The sequence below is a fragment of the Urocampus carinirostris genome, chromosome 18, assembly GCF_059441175.1.
Source record: "Urocampus carinirostris isolate Australia breed hairy pipefish chromosome 18, RoL_Ucar_1.0, whole genome shotgun sequence".
NCBI lineage: Eukaryota > Metazoa > Chordata > Actinopteri > Syngnathiformes > Syngnathidae > Urocampus > Urocampus carinirostris.
This window is the reverse complement of record NC_142366.1, coordinates 26,101,223-26,124,899: the sequence shown is the minus strand read 5'-3', so window position 1 is coordinate 26,124,899 and position 23,677 is coordinate 26,101,223. Positions and strand designations below refer to the sequence as shown.

The 23,677-nt window shown below is 40.4% G+C and overlaps 1 long non-coding RNA gene across 3 annotated transcripts in view; it reads right to left on the bottom strand.

The window, feature by feature from the left end:
• Positions 1-23,677, bottom strand: part of LOC148348732 (uncharacterized) — a 70,698-nt gene that overhangs the window by 21,565 nt on the left and 25,456 nt on the right. For 2 of the 3 annotated variants that reach the window (XR_015847615.1, XR_015847613.1), the window contains exon 3: positions 11,109-11,356. This is a non-coding gene — a long non-coding RNA (uncharacterized LOC148348732). Of the gene's footprint in view, positions 1-1,263; positions 1,411-11,108; positions 11,357-23,677 lie in introns of those variants that run through there. The other variant, XR_015847614.1, reaches the window with a different exon arrangement.

Below are 23,677 nucleotides of genomic sequence, written 5' to 3'. Positions count from 1 at the left end.
TGTCTATTACTTTGCTAACGGATTACTTGCCAATTAATTGATTAATTGCAGATCTCTGTTATGAATAATACAACAAACATAATATTTGATGGATTTTTCAATCTAAAACCACAGTGATAAACAATCTGGCATCACAGTGTGGTATGTTGAGAGAACCTGACAGAGATTTATCAACACAGCCAAGACATCCTCAGTTGCTATCTGCCCAATCTGGATGGCATTGTCGTCTTTGCGATACCGCAGCAGAGCCACCAATATTATAAAGTACTCTTCTCACCCCAGCCACCACCTATTTGACGTGCTGCCCTCTGTTAGGTACTACAAGGAATAACAAGCTCAGAGACAGTTTTCCTACCCAAGGCCATCACCACCTTAAACAAGCGCAGAGGAGTGTGAATAAATATATAGATATTACCTTTATATATCAATATATGTATATTTATATTATTTCAATTCTGTTGCTGATAATGTCATTGCACAACTTTTCACTATTGTGACTATGCAAAAACTAAATCCAGTCTGTAGTCAACACCCTGCAAATATTTTTGCCTATTTATCCTGACTTGTTTTTATCTCATTTTAGACTGCAATGTCTAATCTCATTGTTAACAATGGTCACGACATGGTTGTCAATGAAAAAAAGGACATTTCGAATTCTATTTCTATTAAAAATGTTGTTATTAATGACAATAAATAATAATAATAATAATAATTTCCTTGTATTGTCATTCTGTGTAACAATGTACACAGAACGAAATGTCGATTGCACCTGACCCGTTGTAGCGAGCCGATGCAGCCGCAGCCAACAGAGGGCGCCGCCGACCACTTTTTAAGTCTTAGGAATGACTCGGCCGGGGCGCGAACCACCGACCTAGACTATTTTAATTCTATTTCCAACAAAAATAGTAACTTTTAACAAAAGTAAAATGGAATTTTGATATAAAAATCTGTGAATGACCCTAGTTTGTCCAAATTGATGTTCCGAATTTAACGACCTTCTCAGAATAAAGCGTCCTTCAGACGAATGACGGTCCATATACATGTAGTGGATACCACAGGAGATACTCGGTAAACCGTGAAAGAACATCCGAACAATTCCTGCTTCCACGTCAATGACGTACAAATCGTTTCCCTGAAGCGCACGCGAGCGCCGATACATCTTGTGCTAAGCAAACAAAAACAAACCAAAAGCTTTTAAATCATCATTAATGGCGGATTTTGTACAGAGAGCGCAGGCAGCAAATGCAGTTTCCAGGGTCTTACCAGCGTGTTCTGGAGCGCCTTTGACGTCAGCGCCACCCACTGTTTTTCCTTTACATATGGCTTCCTCTCAGGAATGTGTTTCCTTAGCCTGTTCTTGATGACACGGGTCACGCGTCGTCGACACCGGGAAGAGCCGTACCGTCCAACCTGCAGACCATCGGATTTGAAGTGCTGTTAAGTGATAACGAAGGATTTCTGCTCGATTTCACGCTTACGTTTTTGATTTACGGAACATAAACATAAGGATTTTGTGGTTACCGAACATCGGGAAAAGAATAAGTGGAGTGGTTATATGGTGCGAAACAACGACAGTATTTCTTGCGTTCCGTTACGGATAATCATATCCAGATCTTCATATTTCATCAACGCTTTTCTACGTTATAGACAGCAATTGAAGTTTTAAACTACGAAATTATATTTCTGCAAGAATTGCAAGCTAAGGCCGAAGAGCTAAATAAAAACAAGTGAAAAAGGATAGATAACTGGGTAAAATGACCTGGAATGGACTATGTTGAATTTGCAAGGACTTAAATCAGTTGAAGGGACAATGTGTAATATTTCACCACTAGATTTTTTTTCTTCAATTCACCACTTTATTCTGTAGTGTAACTGAAAACTCATGCTAAGAAATTTAAGGGGGATTACAAACTATAAAATAAGGGATTACCAGGCTTGGGGAGTAACGGAATACATGTAACGGTGTTACGTAATTAGGATGCGACTTTTGTTGTTGTATTCTGTATTCTGACACTATCGTACTACAGTGTTATTGTTACTGTTTACCTGACTTGTTTACCTGACTGCCCATTTTGCACATCTGGTTAGCTGATCCTCTTGCACTCTTTGCACTATTGTAAAATACTATACATAGCCATAATTATTTAGTATATTATTAGTACTTCAATGCTCCAACTCAATACAACATTTTATTTATATCTGTACATTCAAGGAAACTGTGCGGGTCAGATGTATCGACATTTCGTTCTGTATACACGTGTACTAGAATGACAATAAAGTATATCTGAAACTGTTACAGTTACAGAAAAAAAACAACTAATGAAATGACAGGTACATTTAATAAAAATAAGGATTACTTAGCAGGATTACAATTGTTTTTAAAAGCATATTTATGTCTCATACTTTGGGGGGCAAGGTTAAAATCCAGTGTGCGTTGGTTTTAACTTTTTATTCTTTGGAAACTAGTTATTAATGTTTCATTTTTTTTATGCTAGTTTTGCGTGTAAAATAAGACCTTGACGGTTTGTTAGCAGGTAAAAAGGATCTAATTTCTGTGATAAAAATCACACTTTTTCAGCATAGACACAGTTGGTGAACAGCATCGGGTTACAAGTATCATTCTGTATAACATTGCTTTTTTGGAGTAAAACTATTTTCTACCAATACAAAGGTTTCACCTCACTTTAGCGAAAATATGTTCAATGTTAAAACAATAATGAACAGGTTTTAGATCAGGGGATGGTGTAGTAATAGTCTGTAGCTTGCAATAGTATGTGGTCTGTGCAGCCCTTTGAGACGCCTTGTGATTAAGGGTGTCACAAAAAAACATGACTTGACTTTTGCTATGATTGAGGGGGCGGCACGGCGGCTGAGTGGTTAGCGCACCTGCGGCACAGTTCTGAGGTCATAGGATCAAATGCACCTACCAGCCTTCATGTGCGGAGTTTGCATGTTCTCCCCGTGCTTGAGCATCACGTCACTCTATGGCACTCCCAAAACCCCACATTCCTGGAATTTAATTAATATTTGATGACAAGATTACGCTGTTAACATCCATAAGTACTTCCGCAAACATGAGCGAATAGAAAGTGTATCACATGTCCTCTTCTGCATGTGCTTGACACTTTTGAGGCGTTCACGCAGGAGATGAAGTCGCATACAAGTCACATTTAGTTGGAAATGTGAACAATCTCACAAAAACATCGGATTTCAACCCAAATCAACAGAATTGAATATTAAGCTCTGCAGTGTGAATCTAGCCATAGAGAAACCCTTGTTGAAACTGGAATGAGAGCGAAATGAAAGGGCAGCTAAAACAGAAGGTGCCGACTCTTGGGTTCCCACTTACACGCCACTTGGATGCGACTGAACGCCAAGTAGAGAAATTGATGTCTACGGGACTTGTGTCTATACACTTTGGTGCCGCTCCAAACTCTGCAGCATGTTTGAGACGTTAGCGTTAATGCGTGTAGCGTTTGGCAGAGACCGGCACCTTGACCCTTGGAAATCGTTCGCAGATTATTAAAACTGCTGGACACGAGAAACAAACACCCACAGGCATCCATTCATAGGGCACGGCAGCTGAGTGGTTAGCGTGTCCGCGGCACTGTTCTGAGGTCATGGGTTCAAATCCAGCTACCAGCCTTCCTGTGCTGAGTTTGCATGTTCTCCCTGTGCTTGCGTGGGTTTCCTCCTGCATGCCAAAAAACATGCACGTCAGATTAATTGGCCTGTCCAACACCTCCCCTAGATGTGAATGAATGGTTGTATGTCTCTGTGCTCTACATCCATTTCCTTTTTATTTGGCGCTTATCCTCACCAGGGTTGCGGGGTTTCTGGAGCCATCCCAGACGTCTTCAGGCAGTGGGCAGGGGACCCCCTGAACTGGTGGTCAGCCAGTCACAGGGCAATATTTAAATATACATCCATTACATATACATATATATTTACAAATACATGACCCGACATCTTATTCATCATTTGAGCAAAAATGTTTTGTCTTTTTATCGCCCTCTGCCATAAGAAAGAGAATTGAGTGCTTCATTGTGCAGCTGCATATGCTCAGCACAGCCATTCCATCCATTATCCGCACCGCTTATCCTCAGTAGGGTCGCGGGGGCGCTGGAGCCCATCCCAGCCATCCTCGGCCAGTGGGCAGGCGACACACTAAACTGGTTGCCATCCAGTCTCAGGGCACACAGAGACAGACAACCATCCACTCACTCATTCACACCTAGAGACAATTTGGATCAGCCAATTAAACTGACATGCATGATTTTTTGGGGGGACTGTGGGAGGCAACCGGAGTGCCCGGAGGAAACCCACGCAAGCACGGGGAGGACATGCAAACTCCACACAGGAAGATTTTATCCCATGACCTCAGAACTGTGCCGCACATGCGCTAACCACTGCGCTGCCTTGCTTCCCTATCTTACATACTAATTGTAATAAGAAAATCAAAAGATAGTGACGCTAATTGAGAAAGAATTTGAACTTTGAACAAATATAACCATTTGATAAATTTGAATCCCTTGACTGCATGACACAGCTCATGCTTATCAGTTGATTTTTTTTTATAGTCCTATAGAGTGGACGCACAAGGTTTAAATACACAAGGTGTATTTTATAATGACTTGTTTACCTGACTGCCCATTTTGCACATCTGGTTAGCTGCTTCTCTTGCACTCTTTGCACTACTGTATAATACTATAAATTATTTAGCATATTATCAGTACTTCAATACTCTAACTCAGTACAACATTTACTTATATCTGTACAATCAAGAAAACTGTGCGGGTCAGATGTATCGACATTTCGTTCTGTATACACGTGTACAAGAATGACTATTAATAAAGTATATCTGAATCTGAATCTCTGAATCTCTATCGATCCATAAATGGTGCAAGTCTACAGTATGCTTTTGGCAGGCTACGTAGGAAATCAACATACAAGCTCTAGCAAGTTTGATTTCGTTGAGTTACATCAAGTCATCCCTCAAATGATGTCTAAAATGAAATGTGGAAACGTCGTCTTTTCCTAATGGCTTCACTCAGGCCTCCGACCGGATAGGATTGCTCGTAAACAGCGCGCATAAGGGGATATTCGTTTGTCTCTAGCCATCTGAACCATTGATTTGGATTGCTCCAATCAGAAAACAGAAGGAAGTTCTCTGATTGGTCTGAGAGTAATAGCGCTTAAGGTGACGCCAAAATTCCACGATGAACTCAAAAATTCACAGAACTCATTAATAGAAAAGTCAAAGCACCACACACTGTATTTCAAACTCATAAAATTTTAGTATAAGGTGGCAGCAGCTATTTTAAATGACGCTACATGGCTGCAGACCGCCACCATCTGGAATGACTTTGCTGACTCTGCGGGTCAGGGGTGAAAGAGAAGAGGCTGAACCGTGCGCCATCCCATAACGAGAGCAGACAGGCCCCATCTATGTCCAAATTCAGCCTCACGTTGACTCAAGATAGATAATGGATCGTTTGAAAGAATACCAAGGGGTTTTCCAGCTTTGCATTGTTGTTCAGGGGAGCAACTGGAATCGGGTTGTATCATCTTGGAAAGATTTACTCATTGTGAGAGGAAGGTCACGTAGAACAACAAAACGTACTTGGATTATCCACTTTAAATTTATAATCGGTTTACTTTGTGTTTAGTGAACCTGCTGTCTTAGTTTTAAGAGAGTGAATCAGTCGATATCGACCAATATTTTGGGCTCAGAGTTTTTGGGTGCACGAAATACCAGTGCATTCATTCTTCCCGTGGGGTCGGGAATTATTGAGGGGAAAACATAAAAATACTAAAGGTATTATGTCATGGACATGTTCTATGAGGAAAACCTGGAATATGACAATATCTTTTTTTTATCTTTAAAGATTTTGAAGAATAACAGACCATGGGGTAATTTTTGGTCTCACTTGTGCAACCAAGGGTTAAAACAAACATGGTGAAGCAGCAATGAGATGTTGTGCTGCGGATGAATGGCAAAAGCTGTAAACCAAGGTCAATGATTTTGAATCTATACATGATGTTTTGGCGATTCATGATACCAGGTATACGTATCGTACTATTATTCGGTTTTAACAATTTTATGTATTTTTCTCCACGGTTCACAGTCCCTGTCCTGCTCTTTGGTCGTGGCAAAGTTGGCACCGGTCCATTCCTTAATGTTGTCTGCCCAGTTCTTTTTTTCGGTCTTCCTTTTCTCGTGCCCCCTTGGACGGTGTCCTGGAGAATGATGTTGGTCTGTCCTGATGATCTTGAGACGTGACTATACCACTGATGTTTCCATCTGCGCACAGTTGACAAGTACTTTGTTGGGACCAATGTGACCTCTGATGGCGTTGCGCACCGTTTTGTTTGTCACATGGGCTGATGCCTAGAAGTTTCCTTGTAGCATCGCATCTCCATGGCCTGGATTTTCTTTTCCGGTTTTGCTGTGAGAGTCTATGTCTCGCAAGCGTAAAGGAAGATGGAAGTAACCCACGCTTGCATGAGCCTGAGTTTTGATTTCACTGCTATGTTCTTGTCCCTCCATATGGGTTTAAGTCTGGCAAGTGCAAATGTGGTTTGAGCTAACCTGGCCACGATTTCTGGCTCTGACCCCTCTTCTAATATGACAACACTAAGATATTTATATTTGATGATAGGTTCTAGCTCTTTGTGGTTGATGGTGATTTTTTTGTGGTGATACCCTGGGGATTGTTGGTCATTACTTTTGTGCCAATTTCCATCCTATACCGAGTTGATGCTTTGTCCAGGCGATTGACCAGATATCGGAGTTCTTGTTCATCCCCTGCCATTCTGGCAATGTCATCAGCAAAACGGAGGTTAGTGATGTTGTGTCCCTCAATACTGACTGTACCTTCATGTTGCGCCAAAGCTTCGGACATGATCGTCTCCAGAAACATTAAGTTGGAGAGAAAAACAGCTTTGTCGCACACAGACTGTGGTTCGAAAGCATGCTCCAATGGTACCATTGATAAGTACCACACTGTTGGCATTGGCAAACAATTGTTCAATGATCCGAACTAATTTCTGGCCCATCTTTTACTTCCGCATGGTGGCTCAGGAAGCTGCTTGCCATACTCTGTCAAACGTCTTCTTGAAATAATCAAAATCATGATAGAGATTTCTCTGTTGTTGGTGAAACTTCTCAAATAGGATGCGCAAAACAAAAATCTGCTGTATGGCGCTCCTTTCTTCCCCGAAACCTGCCTTTTCTTGTGTGTTCAGCCTGTGGATTTAGTCATTTTTAATTACAACCATACATAATAAAACTCTCAGATATGTTTGCCCGGGCTGGTTGGAAGTGCACAAGTGTTGGGGTGCTTGAGGTGCAATAGACTTTCCATTACTCATGAAAAGCTGAATAAATCTAGGCCTCATGAAACTACGTTTTTTTCCAGCTTTAACTGTTCGCATAACGTGAAGTATGTCACAGTAGGGAGAGGTAAGAAAAGGCATTTTATGGATGTCATGAGCTTCATCATTAAAATCGCTGAAACAAATCATATTTGGAAGTCAAAATTGGGCCACTTTAGGAGTTTTGTGGGGGGTTTTCAGGTGATCCCATACAGTGAAGAAATTGCTGTTATCATAGTCACGTTTATTTCCAATAAACATCTGAAATGGCTGCACAGACCACCATTACAACATGATCTATATACCTACACGAGAACAAAAAAAAAAATCTCAGCATGACCCTGCCCGATCTCCAAAGCTCATCTGCTCACAGGTAACAAATATAGACAATAATGGGGAGGCAGGTGAAAATTAAAAATATATTAAATGGTTAGTCTGTGAGTTCTCTTTTAAAAACGTAAATGTTCACATTATGAGTATTATTAATACAATTAGTAGGTCACGTATTACTGTGCTAGGTGTCTACAGGTGCAGAATGAGGCCCACAATTCTCTTGCTGTCAGGAACCAGAACATGATCAGGACCCAAACGCGTGACGTTCTCACACAAGCCTTTTATTTTACGGGTGATGGGGAGTCATGCACGTAGATAGCGGTCTGGCGTGGAAAGACAGGAAGCCAGAGACCAACGAGATCGATTCCAATTGCCCAAGTTGATATCGGACAGATGGGGTCGATACCGGACAGGACGGGACAGACAGGATAGATAATGAAACAGGATACCAAAAATAAACAGGACAAAAATAGACGGGAACAAAACTGGAAACCGATATTAAACAGGACAAAAATAAACGGGAACAATACCGGACTGGAAATACCAACAGGAATACAGGACCGAGGCTGAACCCACGTCTTACGGGGCAGAGGTCCGTTGACGGACTGACAAAGTAAGAGAGAGCGCACTGAGCTTAAAAAGACAAAGCCGCAGCTGGTGCCACACGGGCGGGGCCAATTGGGCACCATTACAACCGTGACACTTGCCTCATCAAACAATAGAATAGGTGATAGTATTAGCAGGCTAACAGTGAGTCAAGCCATTCAGTATTTTTTTGTTGTTGCATGGACTTTTGCAATAGAGGATGACCTATTTTTCTTTTCGAAAGGAGCATTTTGCAAAGTTTTACCACGCCGAGTGTCTGCAGATGCAGCGTGAAGCACGCAATTCTGCTGCCTATTAGCAGAGGGCGATAGTGAGACCAATGATAGAATAAGTAATAGTAGTAGCACGCTAACAGCAAGCCAAGCCGTGCTACTATGGTGAGCGTCTGCAGATGCAGTTTGAGACACGCAATTCTCTTGCCTCATGGCAGAGGGCGATAGTGAGATTAGGGGTGTCTGATTTTATAACACACACCTCAACCCAAAACAATATAATTAGTGATAGTATTAACAAGCTAACAGCAAATCAAGACATTCACTTATTTTTTTTACCGTTGCATGGACTTTTGTATCATGGAGGATTACCTCTATATTGATGCTTTTATTCAAAAGAAGCATTACACAGACATTGGTAAGACAACAAAACCTTTTTACCTCCACGATAGATTATATATTGCTTTCTTGGTTTCTTCTCCAATAATCAAATGGTGATTAAATACGTAGGTTAATTTATTTGTAAATCATTAAAAGTATCATTACTGCACATCTCCTACGAAACTCAACAGGAGGGAGCAGCTGGTAACGTTTGTTTTACCCTCGAGTCTTGCAAGGCGCAGACAAATTTCCTGGTTGATAAAGTTCTGTGGCAACAAGCACAGCAGGTTTTTTTTTCCTGGATGATTTTTTTCTCTTATTTGAGAACTGCGGTGCAAAAATGTTGAAAAAATGAAAAGTTTGACTCCATAGCTCATCAAATATGTTAAAATGTTGGAAAATAAGTTGGAAATACAGCTTCTGTACACCTTTTGGATTATTTCCTAACAATGGCAGGAGGGAAATTCATTCTGTTTGCGAGAATAATGCCGATATTCCGTATGCACTTAAGTTCCTGATATGCGTCTTGAAAGGAACGTATATAAATCTTGATTGGAAAATGAATTTACTAGCACTTATTAGCAAATTACTGTTTAACAATAATATACAAATTGCAAAGCTGATTTAATTGGAATAAATAAACCCGATTTAATTTGATGTTTAGCATTAATATTTAAGTCATGTTTATTTGTATAGCGCTTTAATCACATGAAGTCTCAAAGGGCTGCACAGACTACCCTTACACCATCTCCTGATCTAGGACATACATGAGGTCAATGAAATAAGTAAATGTTTCTTATTTGCGGGTTTTGACCATCGCGGGACTTTTTTGGGACGCGGAAAAAACAACGACAACAAGAAAGGATTACTGTAGGGCGGCATTAGCTCAGGAGGTAGAGCACTCGTCTTGGGATCAAGAGGTCGCAGATTCGATTCCGGCTCCTCCGTGCCTTATATGCCGAAGTGTCCTAGGGCAAGATACTGAATCCCTAATGCCCCCAATAAGCCTTGCATGGCTGACTCCCTATTGGTGTGTGAGTGTGTGAATGGGTAAATGTGAAGCACATTGTAAAGCACTTTGGGGGGGTCTTCATTGACCTGAAAAGCGCTATATAACCATTGACCATTTACCATTTATCTGAAAATGGGCGAACAAATAGCAAATACACCTGAAACAATCACATATTATCAATATTCTGTATGTTCTGTGAAAAAAAAACAGCATTTATAAAACCTATAACAATAGTTATGAAAAGCAACCCATTTTTTACAAAATTGAATAACTTGTGGATAGTATTCCAAGGTAGTTGTGAAGGACTACACTTTAGAGAAGCAGGTTCTAACTACCACTTTTCCCACTACTTTTGTCATGATTACTGATACAGGGCACCTGAGTCTGCTCCGTTGGCGCCAGCAGCCCCGGACGCTGATTGGCTGCTTCCTCTTTTTTAAACCCCCGCCTTCCTGACAACACTCGTCGGATCGTCTGTGAACCTACGCTACACGCTAGGCAAACTTTTGTGACTCCTGACTCTATCCTGCCCTGTTCTCCGTCTGATTCCCGTTGCCGACCTTTTTCTGCACCAGTTTATGTTTTTGCTCCTACGCCCTGGCCATCGACCTGTTTTTTCACGCTGTCAACGACTACCTTCGCTCAACACGGAAGTGCCACTTCCGCGTTCCAGCTATCTGCTACCCGTGACCGACGATCATCGGATCGTGGATGCAAGTCCTTCTCCTTATAAATAAAACTGAGTAAAACGGACGCAATTGGGTCCCGTCTCAGTCCCTGGTCCGTGACAACTTTTGCGCAGTATTTCCTGGATGGGACGCAAGTAACGGGTGTTTTTTCTGTTTTAGAGGAAATCCCAGGGCATAAAAGCATGCATGTAACCCTTGTGAGGTATAGGAGTCTGATATCCATAAAAATAAGTCAAACAGTTTGTCTATGCTAAGCACAACGCAGTTATGTGGATGAAACCAAGTGTGAAATGTGAGAAGACGAGCCAACATTGTTTCTCAAGCGACAAAATATTGCATGCCTGACAGGAACTTATAAAGCACCTTCAAATGACTGGAATCAGCCATGTTAACCATTAATAGCTTGTTGTACACCACCAAATGTTTAACCATAATATACGAATGGCAATGCGGATTTTATTGGAATAAATAAACCCAATTTAATTTGATGCTGCGCATTTATATTCAAGTCAAGTCTAGTCAGGTTTATTTGTATAGAAGGCGGGCTCTGTTGTGGGTGCAGAGCTGGCCAGCCTGACAACTGTAACTGAGGGACGGTCAATCATGGACAATTCATGACATCCACTACACAGCATCATCTCCAAACAGAAGAGCAGCTTCAGCGACAGACTGCTGTCACAGTCTTGTTCCACGGACAGACTGAGGAGATCATTTCTTCCTCATGCCATGAGGCTCTTTAACTCCACCTGGGGGAGAAAAAGCCCACATTAAACCCCACCCCCACATTTGCATATTACCCCATTTTTATTACAGTGTATTTTCCGTAGCACTATTTAAATACTCTACAGCAAAACGTTATATTGGGTATTTTTGTATTCTATATCTTTATTTTATTATTGTTTATTATTATTATTACTGTATCCATCTATTTATCTATCTATTTATCTCTATCTACTGTATATATCCATCTATCTATCTATATATCTATCTATCTATCTGTCAGTCAATCTATCTATCTCTATCTACTGTATCCATCTATCAATAAAAATCATGATTATATTCTTCACTTTTAACCTTTTTTGTTCCCGAGAATCTCCCTCACGAAAGAACATGGCCCCAATAAATGACTATTAGACGATGTGAAAAAAAAAATCCTAGTGCCTGAAAACATTTTTACTTCACTCATACTTATAATGGTAGGCCTGCGTGCGTAATAAAAAAAAAAAGAAAATACATTTTTAAACTTACATAAAACGCATAAATATTGTGGTCCAATACACATTTCCTTCCTTGCGTGATAGCAAAATCAAATCCTCAGACCCAACACGGCCTCTTCCTTATTGGCTTCATAAATGTTTACTATGTTTACATTGAACCGAAAAAACTTTGCTAGTAAGTTCTTACAACCGAGCAAACTGCTGCAGCGGGTTCTTGATCCACTTAAACATGTGAGCTAACCTTGTTAAAGGGACAGTGTGTAACACGTGAGCACTAGGAGTTGCTGTATTGTGCAGTGCACCAGAAAAACAAGTGCTACAAAGCACAATGGATTATACAAACTACTGAGGCTCAGAGTGACCGAACCGCATCATTTTTTCCCTAGCCTTTCACAAGGTGGCTCCCTCTAAGCAAGACTCATGTAATGTAAAATGAATACAAAAATCCCAACCTACAAGTATGCACGTTTATTTGATAAAAATATATATTTTTCTTCTCATTTTTTTTGCCCAGCATTTGTGAAAGGAAAAAGAAAACGTAGAAAAAAAGCAACATGGAAAAAATAACAGAAAAAAGGCAAAAAAAATAAATAAAGTAAAAGTAAAGTAAGAAAAAAAAGAAAAAAACACAAAAGAAATGATAAAAAAAGAGAAATAAAATAGAAAAAGAGGTAAAAAAGAACGAAAAAACAAAAAACGGAAGAAAAAGAGAGAAAAAAGAAAATAGAGTAAAGGAAGAAAAAAAGGAAAACAGAAGGGGGAAAAAAAGGTTTTTTCGGGTACCAGTACCAGCAAGATGACAGACAATAATGTCAGTTACCTCTAGGTAAGCCTCGTGTTATGTAAAAAAAATATTACAAAATAATTACCAAAAAAGCATGTTGATATATGATATTTTGTATATTTTTGCCAATTATTTAAATTAAAAATGTGTCTTTCTTTAAAGAATGAAGTTTTATTTTTACCAGAGGGGGCACTAAATAATACACACTGTCCCTTTAAAATATAAAGAAATATCAAACTTGATTTAGATCAGGCCTTCCAACTGATTATTATTGAACAAAATGTGGTCCCACTGACAGTTCTGACGCACTTTGGGGAAAGCTGGGAAAGGCAAAATCCCCCTGACGGGAATTGCGAATAAACGGGGCCAAGTTGGGACCTCAGGCAATCCATGGGGAGCTGCACTTCATAGGGACTTTGAATCCATTGCTCTTAGACAACGTGCTTGCGATAAGAAGCATCCAAGAATACCAGACCCAATGATGTCATAGCACACACGGCCTCTTGTAGAATGAGGTTTTCTATTTTGAATTGAACATGGTCATTTTTTTTTTCCGACATCTCTGATTAAAATCCAGGTTTTTTATTTGTGTACCTCAATCACAGTTTCTTTACACTGAGTCTAGGATTATCGTCACATGTTTTGAGCATAGAAATAGCAAAACAAATGACAGGATCTGATTTTACGAGATCCAGTATTATTTACAGAGGTGGGTAGTCGCGAGTTACTTTTACTCTGTTACATTTACTTGAGTAAGTTTTGGGACTGATTGTACTTCCAAGAGTATTTTTAAATCACTACACAGTACTCTTACTCTGCTACATTGAACCAGTTACATAAATCACCTCTAGCTAAGACGCTTTTTTTTGTCGTTTCTTTTACCTAATTTTGACCAGTGACCCAAACAATCACTAGGTGGCGCTTGTGAGCAGGGTTAGGAACGTTTTTTGTGTATATATATTAATCCACAGAGGGTTCACCACAACAAACTGAGTACACAGACACACAATTACACAGACTTGTGTGACTTATTGTTGATTGGATAGACTTGAATTATTTGATGAAGTTGCTACAGTTACTCAGTACTTAAGTAGTTTTTTTTACGCAAGTAATTAATTAGAGTACTACTTTTTTACTTCTACTTGAGTCATATTATTCTGATATGACAGTAGTTTTACTTCAGCAAAATTGTTGGCTACTCCACCCACCTCTGAATATTATGTGCCTCCCAGTAGTTAAAAAAACTTCAATCATTAAAAAAATATATTTTGATTTAAAGAAGCAAAAATACATGAATGTTCATACAGATTGGTTTTTACAATACTCGCAGCTCGAGAATTCTGCATTTATTTACACAACATGAGCATCAAAAAGAGGGATCTGACATAATTGTTTGCCATCTTGCTGCTACGGGTACCTGGAAAACAACTTTGGATAAAGAAAATAAAATGAATTTTAGAAAGTCGTAAAAAGGTGCAGTTTGGTCTTTTAGAGTCTCCATAGTTTGTATTTTTCCATGTGTCCTTTAGCAAACATTTTTGGTTACACGACTCATACCACATTTAGTGGTCAAATAATACACACTGATCATTTTATTTTATCTAATATTCTATTTGACCAAGAAGCTTTTTTTTTCTCCATTGAAATATTTCCTGCAATCTCAATGTTGTGGTAGGAATGCAGCAAAAACTAACATTGTCTATTGTCATTGGCCAAAACTACAGCCTATATTATGTGCTGAAATGTGTCGTCTTCTTGCGCTCTGAAAACCGGCGATGTCTTCTTGCGAGTCAAAAAATAAGTCGCTGGAAACTCGCTTCATCTTCAACGACCCAAACTAGAGTTGTTGTTTTTACAATGAAAGCTGTCTTCTAAAAACTGAAAACTATCTCCTTCCTCTATGCTGAGAACTAGCGTCAATTTCTATGAGGAGCATGCTTTTGCTTTCTGATCTGACAACTAGGGTTGTCTTCTTTTTTTTGGAAAACTAGAAATGTCTTCTTAATCAAAACAATAGGTGGTCAAAAACTAGGTTTATTTTTCATGACAACAATTTGCGTTGTTTTTTTTTACTATGAAAGTTGTAAACTGTTTCTTCGTTGAGGAAAACTAGCGTCTTTCTCTAAGCTAGGAAGGAGCATGCATTTCTAAGTGGAAAGTACGCTTTTGTTTCTGATCAAGCAACTAGGGTTGTCTTCTTTTACTTGGAAAAGTCGTTAAAAACTAGCTCTCTCCTCTAGGACCCAAACTAGCTTCTTCCTCTATGCAAAGGACTAGCATCAATTTTACGAAAGCTAGCTTATGTTTCTGGTCTGAAAACTAGCCTGGTCTTTTTCTCCACCAAAACCAAGAATAGTCTTTTTATATCAACAATATTCCATTTAGAAATCAAAACTATGTTTACCAATGTCCGACATAGAATTTGATATTTAAAAATTAAAGAACAGTATAATTTACATGGCGATGGAATTCATGTTATCGAGAGATAACCACAATCATTGTGTAAACATGCACCTATTATGTATTAATATATGAACAGAATCATAAAAAGCAAAGTGCTATGTACACTGTTCTTTAGAGTGTGGGAAAAACCTAAAGAATTACAAAAAGTGGGGTATGTGTTTGTGTGTGGCTATTAAGATTGTATGGAGAGGTGGTGGTTCTTCTAATATATGTCGCTAAGTTTGAGTATCTATTTTTGACATGCTACATTCCTTTGCCCAGCCACATATTCTCACCCATCTATAAGACATTTTCAGTCATCTTTGATGCTCGGACCTTGTACTACGGTACTGAGGCGGGTTTGTGGTCAAACACAGTCCTTTCTCAGGGTTCATGTGCCAGCTGCGAGTGAGACGGATAAACATGAAAAAAAAAACTACGGGAATCTAAAGTTAGAGCCAAGCTGTTTTATGGCGAACGTTGACAGCAGGTACCAAAATATATCACCTGGGAAACAGATGCACGCTGCCAAAACACAACCGAGTTTTATAAAATGTTGTTTTTTTTTTACAAAGTTATTATGACGTGCTAGAAATACGGATGGGCATAAAAAATGTTAAAACGGCTTTGTTTAACATTCAAGCTAGGATTGCCCTACTCGAAATACAACATTTATAACAAGTATATCATAATCTTTCATATTCATACTCATTCAGTGTGAAACTTGGGCCTGTTTGGATGAACACAGAGCTGATAGCCTGGCAGGAATCAATGAATGACACACAGAAAGCTCTTCCTCTACAGCTCTCAGTCTTTGTCTCACAAATTCTCTAGTATCTAAGCACAAGCCAATTAGCTAACTGCTGCTGCTGCTTATGTTAGGGAAGAGTACTACATGACTACTCTGCCAGGCGCTAGACCGCACAGGCACACAAATTGGATAATTTCCCGTGAGACTGTGGTTGAAAAACACTTTTTATAGCACCAACAAACTGGCATGTGTGGTACTGTGGTTCCCCTTTCAAGAAGGGGGACCGGTGAGTGTGTTCTAACTACAGGGGAATCACGCTTATCAGCCTCCCTGGTAAAGTCTATTCAGGGGTACTGGAGAGGAAGAGTGTGCCAGGAAGTCGAATCTCGGATTCAAGAGGAGCCCGGCCGGCCGTGGAGCACTGGGCCAGCTCTACATACTCTCCAGGGTCCTTAAGGGTGCATGGGAGTTTGCCTATCATCTGTTTTGTGGACTTGGGGAAGGCAATTCAACAGTGTTCCTCGAGAAGCCCTGTTCGGGGGTGCTTCTGGAGTACCGCACAGTCTTACACTGTGCGGCCCCTGTATGCCCGGTGCCATAGTCTGGTCCGCATTGCTGACAGTAAGTCAGATTCGTTTCCGGTGGGAGTTGGACTCCGCCAGGGCTACCCCTTGTCACCGATTCTGTTCATAACTTTTATAGACAGAATTTCTAGACGCAGCCTTGGTGGCGAAGGAGTCTGGTTTGGGGGCCTCAGCATTGCATCTCTGCTTTTGCAGAAGATTTGGTGCTGTTGGCGTTCTCAGGCCGTGATCTTCAGCTCTCACTGGAGGGATTCGCAGCTGAGTGTAAATGGATGAGGATCAGCACCTCTAAGTCCGAGGCCATGGTACTCAGCCGGAAAAGGGTGGCATGCTCCCTCTGGGTTGGGGATCAGCTCTTCCCCTAAGTGGAGGAGTTCAAGTATCTTGGGATCTTGTTCACAAGTGAGGGTAGGATGGATCGAGAGATCGACAGACGAGTCGGTGCAACGTCTGCCGTCATGCGGACCCTGTACCGGTCCGTCGTGGTGAGGACGGAGCTGAGCCGAAAGGCAAAACTCTCGATCTACTGGTAGATTTACGTTCCTACCCTCACTTATGGTCATGAACTCTGGGTTATGACTGAAAGAATATCATCCCGGATACAAGTGGATGGGCTCTCCCTTGGACAGAAGGTGAGAAGCTCAGTCATCCGGGATGTAGAGCCACTGCTCTTACGCATTGAGAGGAGCCAGTTGAGGTGGCTCGTGCATGTGATAAGGATGCCTCCCGGACACCTTCCTCGGGAGGTGTTCCGGGCATGCCCCACCGGGGTCGCAGGGACGACCCAGGACATGCTGGAGACTATATCTCTAGGCTGGCCTGGGAATGCCTCAGGATTCCATCGGATGAGCTGGAGGTTGTGGCTGGGGATATGGTCGTCTAGGCTTCCCTGTTAAGGCTGTTGCCCCGCGACCCGACCCCGGACAAGCGGAAGATAATGGATGGATGGGTATTGCACCAACTTTGGAGTAAATTATATCATCTAGATCATGGGTCTTAGACACACAACCCGCAGGCTATTTGTGTCCAATAAGACAGTGGTTTAGAGCTTCTGCCATAATATGAAAGTTGAACGTTATGGTGTGATATATACACTACATAGAATGGAATGCCTCACACTGCATCTTCTCAGTAAAGTAATGCAATAACATTTGCTCATTTTGGACAACACAAGACAGTTTTATAGCACCAACTTTGTGGCAATTTATATGATATATTTTAGGGGTCTCAAATGTTAGAGTTTGATATTGATGCTAACACTGTGCTAATTAGTTAAGCAAAAATCCACACGCTAATGTTTAAATTATGTGTACGTCCCCCTGCAATATGATTTGCTGGCTACTTCCCGGTTTGACTCATGTCAGAACATGGACATAACTGACTATAGGTTAAAAAAAAAAAAAAAAAAAATTAGCTAATTTGATTAATCATTTTTGCTATGTAATATTTGTATATAATAATGAATTTGTGAATTTCCCTTCGGGGATGAATAAAGTATCTATCTATCTATCTAATGTTTGCTATGTAATATTTCATTTAAATTGGGCAAAAATGTGCGTCTCATTTCACATTTTTTTAGCACAGGAATACAATACGGTACATACTAATTGTAGTAATAGTATTTATCATCCAATGTGAAAATTCTGGGATTTTGAAAAATAAAATGCAAAATTTGTTGAACTTCTTAAGTGAAATGAAAAACAACTTTATTACTAAATAAGTATAGCCATATACAATACAATTAATTTTATACTTCCATGATGACTGCACATCACTGATTACAATGATGTTGCCTGTATGCATTTATATCTCCATTTTCCCATATTTACCAAACGATTTGCCACACAGTTTACGTCTCATCTTAAGATATCTGTTAGATCGTTCTGAAACTGGCTAATATTTGTTATTACAATAGGAACATTCATGGGGCATTGAATGAAATCTACATGCATGCCCGGTCCACATTTCTTTTCTTTCTTGTTCTTCCATCAACTCCCACAAATCTTGTCTTGCAAAACACTCAGAATGTAGAAACCTGGACAAGTCATCACTCCATTACCAGAACGTTTTCACCATTACGCCTTCGAGTGTGGATGTTAACGCGAAGTGGAAAAAAAGCTTTAGTTCTTCCTGCCAAAGTGGGTGTAAGAAGATTTGATCCTATGCTTAGTTGGCACTCGGAAGGAGCTTTCGGGCGGCGTAGTATTCGCAGAAAATGTGTCCTGAGCGCGGCTGTGACATCTGGAGAACCGCGCCGTTCACTGTTGAGGGGTACGCTAATTGTTATGTGGTATTATTACATGTCCGCTTATCTTCTTTAAGCCTATTAGGGGCCAAATTAAGAGCTACCTGCCAGAAAACCAAGTACAATAACACAAGTGATTCCATTGTTACACTCTAGGTTATTTCATCAATAGTCTTTCACTTAGCAAAATAAACATTTTTCAGTGTTAGCTAAACAGAAGTGAAACGTTTTTATTGGTAGAAACCATATCTGTTTAAAAAACATACCAAAATAAATATGGTTATAGTTCCGATTATACAGAGTGATGGTTGAGCTGTAACCCCTTCGCTGTTTACCAACCGTGTCTACCGTAAACTAGCTTCCTCTTCTATGACCGAAACTAGGGTGGTTGTTTTCATACAATGACATTTTGGCTTGTTTTATGAGGAAAGTAAGCTTCTTTTGTTTCTGATCTGAAAATTAGTGTTGTCTTCTTCTTACCAGAAAGTTTGCACAATATTTCTATGTACTGTATAGAATATTTCATGCCCTTAATCACAAGGAGTATCAAAGGGCTACATACTATTGCAAGCTACAGACTATTACGACACCATCCCTTGATCTAAAACCTGTTAGAATCTGCAATATGGGGCGGCAGTAGCTCAGGAGGTAGAGCACGCGTCTTGGGATCAAGGGGATCCCAGTTCGAATCCCGGCTCCTCCGTGTTACATGTCGAAGTGTCCTTGGGTAAGACACTGAACCACTAATACCCCCAATAAGCAGGTTAGCGCCTTACATGGCTGCAAGGCCGCTATTGGGAAATGTGGAGCACATTGTAAAGCGCTTTGAGAAGTCATTGACGTGAAAAAGCGCTATATAAAATGCAGATTATTTCATTTCATTATTGTTTAACATAGAACATGCTTTAACACATGTGAACCTAAGAGAGGTGAAACCTTTGTATTGGTCGAATCTAGTTTTACTACAAAAAAAGCAATGTTAAATTTTCCGTTATACAGAATGATACTTGTTACCCAGTGTCTTGACTATGGTGAAAAACTGTCATCTTCTTTGCCACCAAAACTGTAGCTTCATCATGTGCCGAAAATCACCTATGTCTTCTTCTACTCTGAAAACTAGCAGTCTTCTTCTATGTCAAAAAAAGAAGTTGTCGAAAACTAAGCTTCCTCTTCAATGACGGAAACTATCTCCGTTGTTTTTTACACTAAAATTCATCATTGATTCTGCTACAAGAAAAACTTGATTTTTTCCTCTATGATGAGAAATAACATAAATTTATACGTGGAAAAATAGCTTTTGTTTCTGACTCGAAAAATTAGCATTATTTTCTTCACCAAAAATTAGCGTAATCTTTATAATCATATATATATATATATATATATATATATATATATATGTGTGTGTATACAGTGAAGAAAATACGTTTTTGAACAACCCGCTATTTCTCCCACTTAGAAATCATGGAGGAGTCTGACATTTTCATCATAGGTGCATGTCCACTGTGAGACAGATAAACCTAAAAGAAAAATCCAGAAATCACAATGCATGATTTTTTTTTAACAATTTATTGGCATGATTACCAATGCGAGGCACCTGAGCCCGCTCCTTTGGCGCCAACTGCCTCGGACGCTGATTGGCTCCCTGTCACTTTTCAAACCCACTTCTATATGTCCCCTCTTGTCAGTTTGTCTGCGAATCTCAGCTTACGCTAGGCAAGCTTTTCGACCCCGACTCTCTCCTGTTCTGAATCCTGTCTGTTTCCCGACTCCGACCCCTTTTCTGATCTCGACCACGATTTTTGCTCCCCCGCCCCGGCTACTGATCTGTTTTTTTCCGCTCTCGACACCGCCATCGCTCGCCACGAAAATACCACTTCCGCGTCTGAGCAACCTGCTCCCCGCGACCAGCGATCTACGGATCGTGTGTACTATCCTTTCCCTTCTTCCCAATAAAACTAAGAATTGTACGCAAGTGGGTCCTGTCTTTGTTCTAGTCCTGACATTTATTTGTGTGATGCCATTGTTTAGCATATAACATAGTAGGGTAAAAGAGATGAATCTTTTTAATTGGAAGAATCCAGTTACATTGAAAATATCAAGGATATTTTCGGGTTATACAGGGTGATGATAGAGCTGTAACCCTTTTGCTGTTTACCGACCGTGATATTGTATAACCGCTGCAGTGTATGCGGTCAAAACAGAGCAGGAATTTCATTACAGACCCAAACCGAAATGCAGCTAGCGCGCTCTTTGATCCGATTTATTGATTTAATAAACTGCTTGTTTCACTTTGGACAAGGGTGGAGCAAAAACTCCCAAACTTGTTGAACAAACTTGAAACTTTGTAGCCGACAAAAGCCAGCCAAGGATTTTCTATACGTAATGCGAAGTGATCCGGGCTCATTATTCAGCAGCTTTATGTTGCTTGAAGTTAAGAGGCTGGGCTTCCCACCAATGTAAACGGCTCGTGACATGTCCCCGATTATTTTTGACGCACGGCCAAGGAAAATCTACCCGTGAAATTACAAACTGCCTTAAGACATCCAACTTGTGTGGCTGTCCAAAATAAATTGTATTTATTTTTCGTGCAAATGATCGCAAAACAAGGATTCTGAAAAAAAAAAACCTATTTCATTGCTGCTATGAATTACTGTTGATTAGCGAATTGATAATAGCTAAGCACCCATGTTTTCTGTTATTTTTATCGGGTGATTATATTATAAATCATATTCGATTATTTTGGGATAAACTTAGACAAAACACCTCTTGTTCTATAAGTAGACCGATACATACAAGTACTAAGATTGAAGGGACATTGTGTATTATTTAGTGCCTCCTAGTGGTAAAAAACATAATTCATTAAAAAAAATCCATTAGCTGACATGATTACTCATTAAACACATTTGTGCCCGCTCGTTTGGCTCCAGCTGCTGCTGGTTACCTGATTGGTTCCCCGTCCTATTTAAGCTCAGTCCTTTCACTCGCCCATCGTCAGTCCGTCAGCGAACCTCTGTTTACACAAGGCAAGCATTTTGACTGACTCCAGTCAGTCCCGTTTTGTCACCTGTTCCCACTCTTCTGTTCCTGATTTCCCCATTTGTCTCCGGCTACGAGCCCCTTTTTCATCCCGACCACGTTCTGATCTGCCGTCCCGGCTAACAACCTGTTTTTTGACCCCGACTACGTTCTGATCTCCCGTCCCGGCTAACGACCCGTTTTTCACGTTTGACCACGCAACAATCTTCCGCTCCGGAAGATCCAATTCCGCATTCTGGACACACTCCAGGCCGTGAGCGACTCACTTCCCTCGTCCAGCGAGCACCAGATCGCTGGCGTGTGTTTTTCCTCTATATCTCAGTAAACTTGTGAGTAAACGTTACGCGATTGGGTCTACCAATTGTTCTGGTTCTGACATTAACTATCTTTTAGGCATGCATATTTTCACACTAAGAGCAAGCAACAATACCAGCTTTCAGTATCAACATCAAAATGTCATTATCGGTCTTATTTTAATGTATCGGTTCTCATGATGACAGTCAATATCAGAGAGGCCTGCCTACTAGTTGATGTTGTAGTTATGAGGTAGAAGTTAAAGAAATAATATTTGTAAGGAAAACAATGTCAAATTTTGTAAGGTATTTCTCCTAAACATCATATATTTGGGTTGGATAGGATTTTGTCTCTATTGATGAAGTAAGAGGTACACGTAGTGAACATCCTAAATCAATATCGTTAGTAAGTAGCAATACCACTAGTATTTAAAGGACCACTGTGCATTGTAGTTGTATTAATTTGTATTTATTTTACATAACATGAAACTCACCTAGAGAGAGCTGGCATGATTGTCTCTCGGAATGCTAAGAGAAAGAATTAGAAAATGGTGCTTTATGGTAACTTTGATTCCCTGGCCTGTATTCTTCCTTGTGCTTTGCAGCACTTGTTTTCGGTCACGCTACACAATAGAGTGACATCTAGTTTACAAGTAATTAACAGGGGCAGCACGGCGGCGCAGTGGTTAGCGCCTTTGCGGCACAGTTCTGAGGTCATGAGATCGAACCTTCCTGTGCGGAGCCTGCATGTTCTCCCCGGTTTCTTCCCACATTACCAAAAACACGCAGGTCAGGTTAATTGTCACTAGGTGTGAATGAGCTAGTGATTTCCGTCTCTGTGTGCCCTGCGACTAGCTGGCAACCAATTCAGGGTGCCCTCTGCCTACTGCCCGAAGACAGCCGGGATGGGCTCCTGTTCCGCCGCGATCCTAATGAGGATTAGCTGTGCAGATAATGGATGGATGGATATTACATTCTCGTTGACACGTAGCATTACAACTACCAGCCATCAGCATTCATTTTTGTGCCTTAACCTATCGTCTTTTTACTCTGTTTTGGATAAAAGTGGAGCTTGGACGTGTATCCTGACTCAGCACTTTTTTCTAAGAAGAGTTAAGCTACTGAGAAATAAATAATAAATAATGAATGAATGAATGAACGAACACTGTCCCTATAATATCTTAGTGCTTTCATGATTTTTTTAAGAAAAGTTTTACATTAGATCCCCAAAAGATTTTGCAGGTGTAATTACTTTACAAAGACGGATAGGTTTGCAGAATTAGTGACATTTGCACCATGTTTCATAGAAGGCACTTGACCACCGCGCTGTTTAAACGGGGCGCTTTTCCAGCATGAGAGTGGAGAAGGGGGGTCTGAGGTTCTGGGGGGGAGAAATAACACTTCTGTCGGTCGTGATTTTCATTGGCAGCTGTCGAACGCATTAAAGCAACGTGACGCAGGAAGAAATTTCCTGCTCTCCCCCCTCGATTTTCTCCCCTTTTTTTGGGTCGTCCTCTGCTCTCTTTCCCTCCGTACCTCTCTTGATTATGATGAACTTTTCAGGTGTAGAAATTCAGTGCAAAGCCATTTTTCTGATTAAGATAATAATTACTATATAGATCTCTGCTCCTGTTTTTAACATTCGTGTCAAGTATTGATACTGGGGCGTAACTGGAGGTAAATTTACGCTTCAAATGGTGCGTCTCTCTCTCGGT